The sequence below is a fragment of the Harpia harpyja genome, chromosome 7 (genome assembly GCF_026419915.1).
Source record: "Harpia harpyja isolate bHarHar1 chromosome 7, bHarHar1 primary haplotype, whole genome shotgun sequence".
Classification (NCBI taxonomy): Eukaryota; Metazoa; Chordata; class Aves; order Accipitriformes; family Accipitridae; genus Harpia; species Harpia harpyja.
In genome coordinates, this window is record NC_068946.1 from 49,541,289 (window position 1) to 49,555,883 (window position 14,595).

Here is a 14,595-nt window from a genome sequence, read left to right on the forward strand (position 1 = left end):
TTATAAATGAAAGAAAAGGTACCTTTTAAAAAAAGCTGTACTTGAAAAACAGTATTATAATTTAAATATATGGGGAATACTGTTCTACATAAATCTTGCATTTCTTAGGCCTAAAAAAGGGGACTTAGATGGAGATCTGAAGAATCTAATTTTTCAGAATTTGGGGTTAAAAAAAATGTAAATTAGCAAGGGGCTTTTTTCCCTACATTTGATGTACAAGTTTTCTACATACCATGTATTTGAACAACTGATTTTTTTTCCCATCCACCATTAGTACTCTATTTTGTTAGAATTGTCTTGGTGTCTATTCAGACTGTTGTGTGTACCTCAAGTCTTGTTCTGCCCTTGAGTATTGTTCCCGTTGGATGTGGCAAACTTGAATTCTGTTGCCCAACTGATAATCTGGTACTTCGTAACTCAATGGTCTTGTAACGCTGTTTCATAATTTGTAGTACCTTATGCTAATCAAATGTTCTGTGCTTTGTTCAGGGGAGAATTAACACCAGCATTTGGTGGTGCTTTATGGGAATGTCATTAGTCTTCCTCGTCTTCACCAAGACTGCAGTTAGGTGAAGTTTGTGCCCTCATACCAATCTCTCCCCATTTCCTATCAGTGCGTTTATGTGGCAGTGCAGTGAACTGGCTGACAAACTCTTGTGGCTGTAAATGGCTTTCTGGCGTTTAGCCGTTCATGTTTCAGAATGACAACATTCCCTAGCTGTCTTCACCTTTTAGCCATATAGGCTGGGGAAGGAGGTTGGAGAGGGATAAAGATGCTGCTTTCAGTCACAGTGCTGGCTTGGGGTGTTTGAACATCAGCCTAATTTAGAAGATTGTGTTCTTATTACTTCTTAAAATGTTAGGTTCACAGAGCGTTAATGCTCTGTCCAGTGGGTCAAATAGCCCCAGTTTTATCTAGCAAATTAATGTTGGTTTTTTTTCCAAAAAGACTTACACTGTGTAAGTACTACCAGTATACATTTTTCTGTTTGTTTATCCAAATGAAAAAAAAGAAAAATCCTTCTCATTGTATAAATTCCTGATATACAGCTCAGACTTTACGCTATTGATTTTGGATGTGTACTATGGAATGAGTTTTTTAATGAAGGTGTACTCTTGCCCTTTCACAAGCTACAGAGTATTTTTAAATATGCCACCCACTCTTTAAATAACTAAAATTTGACATTTCATTAAAAAGGCTGCTGATGCAGCATTGTAGTTTGGCAGAAATGACTCTAGAAACCTTACAGTGCTCAATGCATCCACCTTCCCTATACAATGGGGATCAAGCCTATTGCTCAGGATAAAAATGTTTGTCCAGGCCACAAAAATGCAGGTTTAAAACCTTTTCACTGTTATTTTGTACTGACCAGCTCTGTCATCCTTGTGTTTGAGAAATGGAGGAAGAAATCTGTCAAATGTTATTAGCGTACTTTTTTTTTCTTTTGCCAATATATTCTCACTTGGCTTGTGTGCGTGGCTGAGTGCACTGCTGACAGTTGTTCAATTTATTACGGTATTAAGGTCTTCATTTCCTTATAAAAAATTGTTTAGAATATCACATAAAGTACACCAGTGTTTGAGTTGTAAAACTGATTTTAAATAAATAAGTGGGGAAAAGTGTTAGAAATTCTCAAGAATACTGTACAACAGATTTCAGGGACTTGGTCATACTTTTCTTTCCATCTTGGCGTGTGTCTGTCTCCTTTCTTCCCTATTTCGTGTAATTTGAACCGTGTTTTCTTTGTTGCTGCTACCTAATTACTGCTATTACCACTGCCTCACTGTTCCCCATCCTAAAAGAGTGAAGGGCTAATCATTTTGTGCTCTTTTTTCATTTGGCCTTCAGGAGCAATGCAGGCAGCATATGTATTTTCTGTTCTGCTCAGCACTGGAAACAGCCTTCCACTAGACGTTGAAGATTTTGGTGAATATAATAATCTCTTATTCAGCAGATGTGTTAAAATTCAGCTATCTCTTAATTCTAAGTATGCTTATTTTGGGTTTGGGGTTTTTTTGTTGTTGGTCAAGCTGGATTTCAGTTATGTGCAAGAAGTGTTTTGGCTATCCTCTGCTGTGCTCAGAAGAAAGCAAAATCTCCTTCTTAATCCAGACATCCAAATGGCTTTTTCCTTTTTTCTCCAAACATCTCGTCTTCAAGGATGAGATTTCACCATATGACTTGAAATTTTTTCACAGACATTACATTTAAGCTTTACCTCATGCATTCCTTCCCATCCCCCAAAGTTTACTTCTGAAATTCTTTCTCATGTTTGTGTAACCTGTTTCTTTATTAAATCATTTAGGAAGTGTGCTTATTTACTGAACTCATTGACTTTCAGAATTGGACTAAAACAGAACTCCTCATCCCACCCCACCCACCGTACAAACCTGGATGGATTTTTTGTTTCTGTACAATTAAGTCAAAGTTGATGAAGTCTCTGAATGGTATATGCACAAGTTGTGCTGAATCTTTGTTATAATCAACTAATAATAGATACAAGATGAACTAGAACCTTTCTGTTGGACTGCTCACCACCTAATTATCAAAACAGATGATTTGAAGCAAGGATTGAAAGCCTTCAGAAGGCCACTTGATCTTGCATCTTTTTCTTTGTCACATCAATAACACTTTCGTACAGATCCTCTTTCTTGTCTTTTTTTTGATCTGGCTTTTTCAACTTACCTCAAGCAACTGTCTGTAATGATTGAGGCCATTTTTACTGAAGGTCTGACTCTCTGCCTATGTTGCACAAACTTTGAATCTACAGAAAATGAAAGTAGCATATTGAAGAGGTGAGTAATCGGCAAGTGGCCTGTAGTTTATCTGGATCTGCAGATTTTTTTTTCCCTGGGGGTTATTTCCACCAGAATTTACTTCCATATTTTTGCTAATATAGTCAATATGTTATTGCAATAATCTATTTGGCTTGATTATTCTAAATGTTTGTATAGGAATCTCTTCTAAGGCTATCATTATACCCCCCCTCAAAAAGCCAGTCAGGATAAACACGTGAAAATATTACAGAGAAAATGTAAGTTTTCTACTTTTAAATTGTCTCAGTCGTCTGTTAGAATGTAGGAAAGCTGAGCAGAGCAGGGCATCAAATAAATCTGAATTTAGACAACTTTTTAAATACTACCTTCTGAAATTTTTGGTAAATCCATGCTAGCTATTTTCTTTTTGTAATTAAGCTGCTGCTTTTCTAAGCTGGCTTTTTTGAGTTCCTCTTTGAACTTCTATTGTATACAGATTTTAGGTGTCTAATGTGGAATTGTGAATGTCATAGCAGCTAGATACTTACAGCCATGAAGCAGTAGTTGGTTTTGCTTTTTATTTTTTAAACTAAATGAAGGAGAAACCCTTCCAATTCTAAAGAATCTTGCAGCATGATAGGTGGAGGAAGATCTGGTAGTAGTGGTGGTGAAGTTGTTCTTAAGGAGTCATTAAATTAACTGGTTGGGTACTGCTGTCTTTAAGGTAAAGCAGACTTGAGTATGAAAAGCAGGAACAATGCAGTTAATGGGAGAGAGGTTAGGAGTTAAATGAAACCTCACCTATGGGGAAAAACAACTTAGTTGCTCAACTGTCTTGAAGATCAGATATTTTCTCCGGTTTGGAAAATAAATGAAAGTCACTCAAAAGTCATATGTTAAAATAACTATGCAATAATAATTTTGGATTTAAATAGATATTATAAGAGCATAGAGATGATTTCCAAACCACTCATCAAACTTAAACCTCAAGTCATGTGTTGACTTCAAACTGTAGGATATATCTTTTCTCAGCATTAAAACAGCAGCCTAAGCTGGAGTAAAGCCTGGAAGCTACTGAGTAATACAAAGCTGCAGAAAGAAATACCACATCCCTTTGAAATACAGAGGGAAATGTTGAAAAAATATATTCTTTCTTTTTTCAGGCTATTAGCGTGAACAATTCCTCTCTCTAAGACCAGACCTAGTGAACTTGAGTGACTGACTACTGTTGGGTTTTGGTTTTTCCCCCCTCTAATTAGAGATACTATTATATTCTGCATGCATGTGGCTCAAATACAGGTTTATCTAATTTCTGCAGTGGAACATAGGTGTAACCCAGTAGGCTAAGATACAATACAGTGGTAGGATAGTCTATGTTGGATCCTCACGGTTGTAGCTTAGAAAGCAAATGGACTGCTCTGGATGTTGAAATGTGCTAAGATAACCTGCAGATAACTATTTAAGGCATTATCTGTCAAATCCTGGCTGTTACAAAAATAAATCAGTGTAGCCCAGTGATACAGAGTTTAAGAGAGAAAGGCTTTTTGTACCAACTTATCTTTTAAAGATGTGTTTGCCAGCACATTTCCCCAGTGAGTAGAAAGGAATGAGTATTTTCATAATATCAGAAAATCTGTTCCTCTGTCTCTCTGCCTATCTTTTTCTCTTCATTAGCTATGACTAAACAGTAAAGAAATCCATTCAGCTGTGGTAGTATCAGTATAGTGGTCTCTCTTTTCCTCTCTGCTAGTACTACAGTACTGTTTCAAGACCATTTAAATTCTGCTCAGAGCTGTAAGTGATCTTTTTGGCAGCCTCGTATGCATTTACATTAACTGCTGGATTGCAATAATTTTCAAATGGATTGTCTGAAAGTGGATTTTTTGGGGTACATATTTATAGATGAGTATTCATGTCTTAGAGTTGTGGGGTTTTTTTACATCTTGTGCCTTTACCTGGCTAACATTAACTTGGTTCTAGGAAGATACTTCCTGATGTAGGCTGGGAGGACGGATGCCAAGCCTGCCCTGGAGGTCCAGAAGAAAATCAGCAAGCAGAAATAATTCCACTGGGCTTGCACCTTTGATACAAAGTGTCTTCTCTAAGAGCTCTTCATCTAGTTAAACCTTAGGTAGAGTGTATGGTATGTGCAACCAAGTGTCCTCCTTGCTACTAATGGCATTTCCTTTTGAGTCACTTCACTGTATTTGTCCTGAGAAGTCTCCTAGCTTTCCCTTGTTAGCTCAAAAGACACAATTTTTCACTGTCACCAGCCTAGAGATGGACACTATTGCCTATTGAATTTCCTTTCTGATTCTCAAACCATTTGGGTTTAGGAGCCTAAAGAGGTTTGCAGTAGGACGTGTCCTACTGTAGATATTGGCTAGAGTTTAGTATGGAACTACAGTGGAAAGATATTATTTAGATTATAGCCATAGCAGCTGATCTTCAGCTGTCAATGGCACCACTTGTCATAACTGGAGGTATTTTTTAGAGCTTTTTTTTTGATGTTGGAGGGAAGGAGGAAGGAAGCCTTGATGCTTACATTTATATTGCTTATAATGCATTTGTATTGTTGAAACACTAGAGAACTAACCTAATAACTAAGCTAATGTGTTTGAATGGACCATGGAAGTCTGACTTAACTGCCTTGTAAATCTTGTTGCTGTGATTCAGATAATATTTGACAAATATATGGATACTTTGTTGTACATGTGTGGCATTTTCAAATTATATTAATCTCTCAAGTGTGTGAAGGAGCATTTAGTTGGTATACTGCAAGATTTTCAGCTAGAAGGGACCTGGGTTTTTTTCTCCTCTTGCACCCATACAAGTATGAACAACATTGTGACGGGTTGACCCTGGCTGGACGCCAGGTGCCAATCAAAGCCGCTCTATCACTCCCCTCCTCAGATGGACAGGGGAGAGAAAATATAACAAAAGGCTTGTGGGTTGAGATAAGGACAGGGAGAGATCACTCAACCAATTACCATCATGGCCAAACCAGACTCGACTTGGGGAAAAAAATCAATTTAATTTGTTACCAATCAAATCAGAGTAGGATAATGAGAAATAAACCCAAATCTTAAAAAAACACCTTCTCCCCACCCCTTCCTTCTTCCCAGGCACAGCTGCACTCCCAAATTTCTCTACCTTCTCCCTGCCAGCGGTGCAGGGGGACAGGAAATGGGGGTTGACGTCAGTTCATCATGCATTGTCTCTGCCGCTCCTTCCTCCTCAGGGGTAGGACTCCTCACACTCTTCCCCTGCTCCAGCGTGGGGTCCCTCCCATGGGAGACAGTCCTCCATGAACTTCTCTAGCGTGGGTCCTTCCCCCGGGCTGCAGTTCTTCATTAGCTGCTCCAGAGTGGGTCCCTTCCATGGGCTGCAGTCCTTCAGGCACAGACTGCTCCAGTGTGGGTCCCCCACAGGGTCATAAGTCCTGCCAGCAAACCTGCTCCATTTAATGACAATGCTTCAGTTTATACGTGTTTTCTGTGAACTGACTTGTGTTCCCAGCACTGGAGGGAGAGAAGCTCAATGTGCTTTCTTGAGAACATGCCAAAGAGCATGCATGGTAGAATTCCAGGACTGGTGAAAATTCAAGAGGGTAACAGGTATTAAACATAGCTACATAGCTTCAGATTACGTAATCCTTGTATAGTTCAGCCAAGTGCAAAATTACCTCACCAGATTTGTCTTTTTTTTTTTTTTTTTTTTTAAATTGATTTGAAAAGATGGAGAGGGACAGAATTACTTAAACTGAGAAAGTTCAGAAAACTATGGTAGGCAGGTGAGGAAAATAATCCTCTGATGTGGTTCAGACTGAAAAACATAAGATTAAATCCACGGCAAGGCAAATATAATCTCATTTTATAGTTACATAAGACTGTTTAAAGTGGGTCATCAGTGTTGGGGAAAAACATGCCTTCATTTTCTAGGCTTTTTTTTTTTTTAACATACCAAATAAGGTTTTTTCCTCCTCCTCTTCCCACACTAGAAGGAACGCTTTCCTCTAGGGACAAAGATAGGATGAAGCTAAATATATCACTTGTCTACTTTATTCTCCATCATGTTGCTTAAGTGGTAATCACTTTTTTGAGATTTACCTTCAGAGATTCTGCCTGACATATAGTGACGTGCATAATGAATATATGCAAACAGATAGCAATTTAAAATTCATTCTTTATTGCACTTCGATTTTAGTTTACAAATTGCTATAACAATTAAAGGGATTTTGTAAGCATTAATCTATGCACTTAGGGGAAGTTTCACCTTAATTCTTTATTATTTGTGTGAGATGGAGAAAAAACAGCTTAAGACCCTGCATGAGAGTTGGGGTTCTTTTGTTTTCTAGTTTCAAATGATATATAGGAGGGCTAAGTTTCTCTTCTTTGAAAGTACCACCCTTTTCGGGGAAAGAGAAGAAGCTGATTGAGTTTGAAGGCCGTGACCTATGTGGCTTAGTTACGGATTTTTTGGTTGATGTTTGTTTGTTTGCATTTTTTTCTGAAGCACCAGCTAGAAGAATCTGAAGAAGGCCAGACTGAGGAAAGAGGAGACTGATTGCATGCTTCTGTAGGAGAAGGAGGCCTGAGAGTTAACAGCTACAGAGAGATTTTGGGTAGAAAGGGAATGGCTTCTTCAGCAGCCCTTTAGAACTGAGAGGTACAAAGGGGAGGGCACCTCGGTGTCCTCTAGACATCCGAAAATGTAGGCTTCAAAAACTTGCTTATCTCTCAAACTCTTTTATACTGTGTTTTGGGTAATTGGGGAAAGGACTGAAATGTTTACTTTCCCATTCATAATGGGAAGCATGCAATGATGAGGAAAAAGTACATACTGCTGTAAATAATGTTCAAACTGTAGCTCTTCCTTTGATACTCCTGACTGTCAGAATTGGCATAATGGGTTGCCAGCAATGGGAGTTGTGTCCAAAAAATCCAGTTTGCAACTTCTGATGATTGAGATAATTTACTTTGACTTTCCATTCAGCAGCTAAGCCCTATTAATCCAGCTACTAGTTCATCGTGTATTTAAATTCTTCATAGGGGTTGACAGTAAAATTTTTCAGCTCATGCTGAAAACTGCATGTTGGCAAATAAACAGGTAACCATTATAATACACATCAAATGAGAATCTATTCAAACTTTATGCGGAGCCTTTGATGAAGTACTTGATAGTAAGTGGTGATGTCAGTATGCTGAACCAGAAGAGTACAGCAGAATGATGGTCGAAAAGATTCCTGCAATTTTGCTGGTAGGGCCAGTTTATACTGTCTGAACTATGCTAATCAAAATAGCCAGACTAGCTTTGTAGTTGAAATAGCAAATTACTTCTTGCACAACTTATTTTGACTGAGATGTCTAGGGAACACTCAGGTTAATTCCATGGGCAGATGTGAGGAGGCAATGACTTCTGGTTGGAGAAGTCTGCTGGCACAGATGGATCCGGAATAGCTGATGTCTTCCTGGCCTCAGCCTGTCACACTCCGAAATTTAAGCCATGCATACTGAATCACGTGTTCTATGTGATTTACATTTATTAAATCACAAAACCTTTTTCCCCTTCACTCTACCCACTATCTTGACTTCACTGCAATAGCTTCTGTTACTAAAAATGGCTGCTGGTAAGCATGAGCGCTTTTTTATTTTCTAAATTATTACTCTTCATGATCAGGAAGAGACTAAAAATTTGCTCATACTGTTTTGGGAAGCACTATTGGGAAGTAAGAACAAAAAGATGAAGCTTTGAACAAGTTATGAGCACTAATGGTTCCTTAATATTAGCTGTGCTGTAGAATATTGGGGAGTGTGGAGAAAGGGAAAAGAAGGGATAAAAGCACACTCTAATTTGAGTTTAGGAAGGTCAGGTCCTTCTATAGTCAGTATAGAGGATGAGGCTTTTGGGGCAGCTGCTTTGAATCACTCCCTAAAAGGGGAAGAAGGGCTATGCTAAACAGTTCTTTGCTACCAAAATATACAATTTCTCTTTTCATTTTCACTAGCTGTGATACACACCTGACCCATCTGCTAGACAGCTTGGTTTGCAAAACAAGCAGAAAGCTAATGTAAGAAAAAGGCTTCTTTTGTTTTCACGATCTGAATCAGCTCATCGAGGGATCTGTTGATTTGGCACTTCTAGCACAAAGGAGGGTGTGAGTGAGTGGCTTGGAGCAGTAGGATGAGAAGTGTGGAGTGAGATGAGCCTGTTCCCTAGCTGTGAGCTGTTGGCTCAGCTCAGCTATCTTGTATAGCTGGACCCTCTCATGTGGGTCTTGAGGCCTCCAAGGGCCCCAGCTGTCTTCACGGACTACGGAGGGACAAAATGACCCGCAACTTCCCCTTGTGCTGCGGTGGCAACAGTGGCTGCTATTGTCATCTTTGAATGTTAACTTTTCCTTCCCCTTCTTTCACCCTGTGTAATCTTGATTTTTTTAGTTGAGAGATACGGTAGTCTTAGTACATCTTTATACCTTGTTAGGTATAAAGTCAGTAACTAAATGATTGGAGGGTTTCTGTGGTAAAAAAAGGCTAAATTTAACTTCTCAACTGTTTCAGTAGGGTCACTGTTACCTGCACTACTGATACTGCAGAATTTTTTTATGAGCAATTCCTCAGAAGTAAGGAGTATCCAGAATTTTTGCTTTAAGGCTATGTCCAAGAACACACTTAAAATATACTGGTGAGTGAGAGGCCTTGCCACACCTGTAGCAGTGTCAGAGTTCAGTGCCAAGCCTAGTGAAGCTTCCTTTCACTTGCATCACATCTGGGTTCTTTGCATTTTGGCAAGCTGTCAAAAACCGATTCAGCCCTTTACAGGAATTAAGCATTGCGCTCAGACATCGTAACTCAAAAGACTGTGTCCAGTGTATGGTGTGAAATTAATCAAAAGGCAGGAAAATTAATGACCTGCTGTGGAGCCATCCATCAGGATATCACTCAGCAGGTGTGAAATTAACTTGCCTTGACTGTGGATTAAATTTAATGGCATGACGTAAAACTACAGAAACTGTTTCCGTTATTACTAGGGAGCAAGCAAGTGGTTTTAAAGATTCCAGCTTAATGAACTGGTTACGCCATACAGTGGATAGTCCCATGATCATTTAACAGCATGAGTTTAGATTATGTTCCCCAAGAAGATCAAGTATTACTGTATCAGTAAAAATTGTTAAAGGCAGGCCACAGAAATGCGTTTTTAATTTCTGTAATTACTGTGCACCAGATGGTGGATGTATACTTTTTCCCAGTGTAAGTACTTCAGCTCAAATATAAGCAGTTGTGATCTTTATTTACAATTCATCAGATTTTAACCTAGGTGATCAAAATTCCTTTGTTATGGCCCATTGTGATGACCTTCAAAGAAATACATAGACAAAACCTCACTGTTTAGTTACAAAAGAGCCTTTTTTTTTTTTTTTTTTTTCCAGATCTTAATTATGAGGATAGCAAAGCTACCCACTAATGTTAACTACCCACTAAACATTAACTACCCACTAACTTTATTTTGGAATAAGTATCTAATATTAGATTATGTACTTAAAGCATTTGGTAAATCGTAGTTAATTTAAACATTGGTTCTGAAAGAGCAGTACTACAAAGATGCAAAATACATTACAGGTTATTAACAGTTCAAGAGAAATGAGGAGGATGAACGAAATGTATTGCCCAATTTGAATCTAAAGATCTTGATATTCTGCCAACTATTTTCTTCTTCTGTCCTGTTTCTTTACGTGTATGCACTTTTTCCTCTATAGTTGCCGTGAGTGTTTGTTTGTTTTAAATGGAGCATTTATCACTGTTGTGGAAGCTCCCTTTGACTGCTGAGTTCTTAGGGGATTTTTCCTGAATATGCCTTGAACATTCTCCTCTAAAATGTTCAGAGTCATCTCAGTCCTTTTTAGAACTCCTGATGTTTTTGCCCTTGGCAGAAAATGGTCACGTATGGGGTTTTTTGTCTCCCTTCCCCCCCTTAAATTCTGAATATGCATTTCCAAGGGTTAAGTTGCGTGTTTGTGATTAGAAGGAAGACTTAGTTATGACTTGCACAGTAGCTTTCTTTGAAGTAGGGCTGGCATGCATCCATTAATATATTTTCAGGATAAGATGTCCACAGTATATTGGCACATACTTGATTAGCTTGTCTTTATAAGTTGACTCATTTGACCTCTTATTAAGGAGCATCTGTGCTTTGTAAAAGCAGTACTTTTTTGTTTAAATATTGCCAATCAGAAAGCTGTTAGAGTAGTGAAGGTCTAATTAATGCTTCACAGTTGTGGCAATAAAGTTCTGTGGATTTTGTGTCAAAAGATAATTCTGTCATTAGCATCAGTAAAATGGTGTTGATTCATAACAAATATGATGTAAGTACTGAGAAATGTTAGCGTTATCCCACTCAGTTGCTGTGTCACTGGCAGTACTTTCTACAAGGATAAACCCGTAAGTAGTAGCTCTAGGATCATGGGATCTGTACTGTTCTGGAACTTAAATGAAGAGCTCTGTAGTCCTTTTGAAGAATATTCATTTGGGTAGAGCTGACAAGATACTTTAGAAATTTCTTCTTTCTTTGAAGAGAGACATCAATCTTGGTACCTATTTCAAAATGAGGAGGTAAGCAAGTCATGGAGGCCTAATGCTTTGTAACATTATAAATGTTAACAATGCAAGTCAAGCTTTTAACAGTGAACAAAGGTTAGATGATTTACTAGAACAGTCATATTTCAGCTGGAGCTTTGGGCTGCTTTCTTTTCCTGCATTAGAAAATGAATATTTTGATATGAGTGTCTAAAGAAACTTGCTCTTAAGGCTTAGATTGTAACATGATGTTCTTGCAACCTTGCTTATATTGAAATCAACCCTGGGATACTGTGTTCAATTGCCTGCCTGCAATTTGGGTTTTACATTACTGGGTTTATTTAATTGTACTCCTGCCTGTCTCTTATTGATGGCTTTTATAGTTGCCTAAGCTTTTATGATTAATTTGTAGCCCCGGGGGAGGTGGGGAGAAAAGAGGAAAAGAAGTAAGTTTAACTCTTTCTGTGGAACTTCTCCTCTAGTTTTTGCAGACAAGTGAAAAGCCAAGCAGGAGTGCTCTTGCAGCTGTGGCAGCAAGAAAATTTAACTGTCCTGGCAAAGCTTTTTGTCAGCCCATTTTGCTAGGAAGAAGGCCTTGCACGTCTGTTTTCCATGACAGGCTGTGTAAGTTGTGTCACACAGCTCTTCATTGTACTTGCTTTCAAACTGAGTTTGTGTTGGCTGGTTTTGCCATTTGCTTTATCCTCTACTATCTATAATATCCTATCATGAGAGAGCATGAAACTAATTATGGTGTCTTCACAGCAGTGTTTGATTGTTTTTTTTATGCAGCGCTATTAGATTGTGGTATGAAGAGAACTCGGATTTCTTTACATAGCCTGTAACAAGAATATGCAGAATTGGTTCGTCATCATGCTCAGAGTTAAGCAGTGTGATGTTATATGCCTGTGAGTATGGGTTCCTGAGAAGATACTTGGATTTCTCTTGATCCAGAATGAGTGAGGACTGCAGCTGAAATTAGCAGAGATGGTCCATTCATTGCAAGCAAGCTGATCCAAGGGAGAAAAAAAACAACAAAGTCAAACAAAAGCCCTGTTTGTTCAATGCGATTTGCACAGCTGATATTGACCCAAATAGGAGAAGGGGAACTGTCTCTTCTGGTTGCACCCCGTGCTTACAGAGCATTTGTTCGTGTTGCAGGTTATGCCGACAAGACTTTAGTTTTTGATGGGCTCAGAGCACATGAGGAAAGGGAGCTTGTGTCTGCTAGCAAAGATGAGGCAGTAGCCACTGGTTAAATCATTGGGTAGGTGTTTGTTTGTTTTTGTTTTTTTTTTTTAAAATGTCCCTTCCCAAAGGAATTGCCAGTCTGTAGACTTGTGATTGTTATTGTAAATCAGCCAGGGATAGACAGAAACTTGTTATGTAACAAGTCAAAAATGATGATATTTAATAAGAGGTTTATTCTGCGTGGCAAAAAATTAAAGTTTTGTTTAATTAGCAGTCAAATGACTTGTTTTGCCTTCTAGTTCATTATGTGTTAAGTAGGTTTATGCCACTGATTCATATAGCTCATTACAGCTCATAAATGTCGCCGTAAAATTAGTCAAAATAAGAGTGTTAAAGTGTCTTGCTTTCAGTAGTTATCCCGTTGGTTTGGTTTTGGTGACAAGTTCGTAGCTAAAGTGTGAATTTTATAGTTGAAGATGTCATAGGACTTGGATAGCATGCTGCTTCTCATTATGGAAAGAGTCAGCCTATATCTAAAAGCTGTAGCTGAAACTTTTTTCTGGTCATAGCTACTACCTGCCCCTCCTCATCAGCAGAGTCAGTCAATGTACTGTACCAAGTTTAAAAGCAATAGATGATAGATGCAGTGGTGATAATTGTCAGTAAGTCATTGATGCCACTTCTGGGAACACAGTACCAATGAGATGCTTTCATTGAATCTTTGTGTTCTTGGCCCAAATGGCAGTCAGTCAAGATCTGGAGCCTAACAGCGTAAGCTGAAGCTGTTCAGCATAAACTGAAGTGGCTACTTCTTTAATAGTGCAGCTGATGATTTCCAGATGCAAATTACTGTAATATGCTCAAATACTTCACATGTAGGTAAGATCCTGGAGTCTGCATATTAGAAGACTGTTGACATTGTGAGAAGGAAACCACGGTATAGTACAGAAACTGATTTGCATCAATCACTTGACCAACTGATGAATCACTTGGTGGTTACCACTTGATATTATAAGAAGATTTTATCACTTGATAATATAATAAAAAGTCTCAGTACTTTACAATAGCAGGTTGTAATAGTAAACAGATAATGTCTGTTGGTAAGTGACACTGGAAGATTTTTTTACAGGGTATGTGTTTTTGTAAATTCCAGTTAAGTTGAACAGGAGAACTCTTTGAGGCTAAAACTTCAGACTGATTTATTTCAACAGCTTCAGGGTCCAAATCTCGATACATACAGTGGTGTCAGCTCTAGTTGCCACAGCCCTACAGGTATCAATGATTTTTGTATGACTTTACATCAATAGATTTCAAAGATTTGGGGGTATTATATGCTGTTTATTATATTTTATATACAGTAAATAAGGTATGGGAATGTACAGGGATAGTAGGCCAGTGGCTGAGTCACATAATACATCTCTCAAGTTCTAGAGTGCAGGTCATCTGTGAGACGAGACTATAGATGTGCAGAATTTAAATAGGAACAGCTTCTCTGGTTTTATTGGGGTTGATGTGGGTAGGGTATGTCAGTCTGCTAGAAATTAGGCACAGAATTTGGTCAAGAAAGAAATTGTATTGTCAGATTGCAGTGTCAGAAGTACTGCCACCTGATCCCAGATCATTTTAAGGAGACTCTAAAGCATTCTGGTAGATAGCTTTTGTTTGTTTGCTTGACAGGGAGTACATTTAGAGATATATGTCCTAAGTGACTGAAGATAAACTTTTTAATATGTCTTTTTTAAACTGTAACATTAAACTGGAATGTCACTTTTGGTTAGTCTCTGTTCAAAGACAGATCTCCTCTGTTTTTAATAATTTATGTAGAAACTGTTTGGAAGATTTAAAATGTGACAGCTCTGAAGTAAGAAGATTGATGCTACTCTGGTGTGATCTGATTTGGATTCTGACCTAATTTCTTTTAGTTAGTGATTGGTATAGGACTTCGTGGGGTACATGAGCTTATGACTTTTGGAGATTACTGGCTGATATTTTTAGGTTACCAGCTAATCCTGTTTAGGAATAGGATTTTCATCTGAAAACTGATAGGTTCTTAAGTTCTTCCTGTTTTGCTTTA

General features: G+C 38.3%; 1 protein-coding gene across 2 annotated transcripts in view; it reads left to right on the top strand.

Moving 5' to 3' along the window:
* Positions 1–14,595, top strand: part of MGAT5 (alpha-1,6-mannosylglycoprotein 6-beta-N-acetylglucosaminyltransferase) — a 139,532-nt gene that overhangs the window by 10,353 nt on the left and 114,584 nt on the right. Inside the window, exon 2 of one of the 2 annotated variants that reach the window (XM_052792317.1) lies at positions 12,492–12,597. The exons of the other annotated variant lie outside the window; for it this stretch is intronic. The gene's annotated coding sequence lies outside the window, so the exon portion shown is untranslated. The remainder of the gene's footprint in view (positions 1–12,491; positions 12,598–14,595) is intronic. 2 annotated transcript variants of the gene reach the window in all.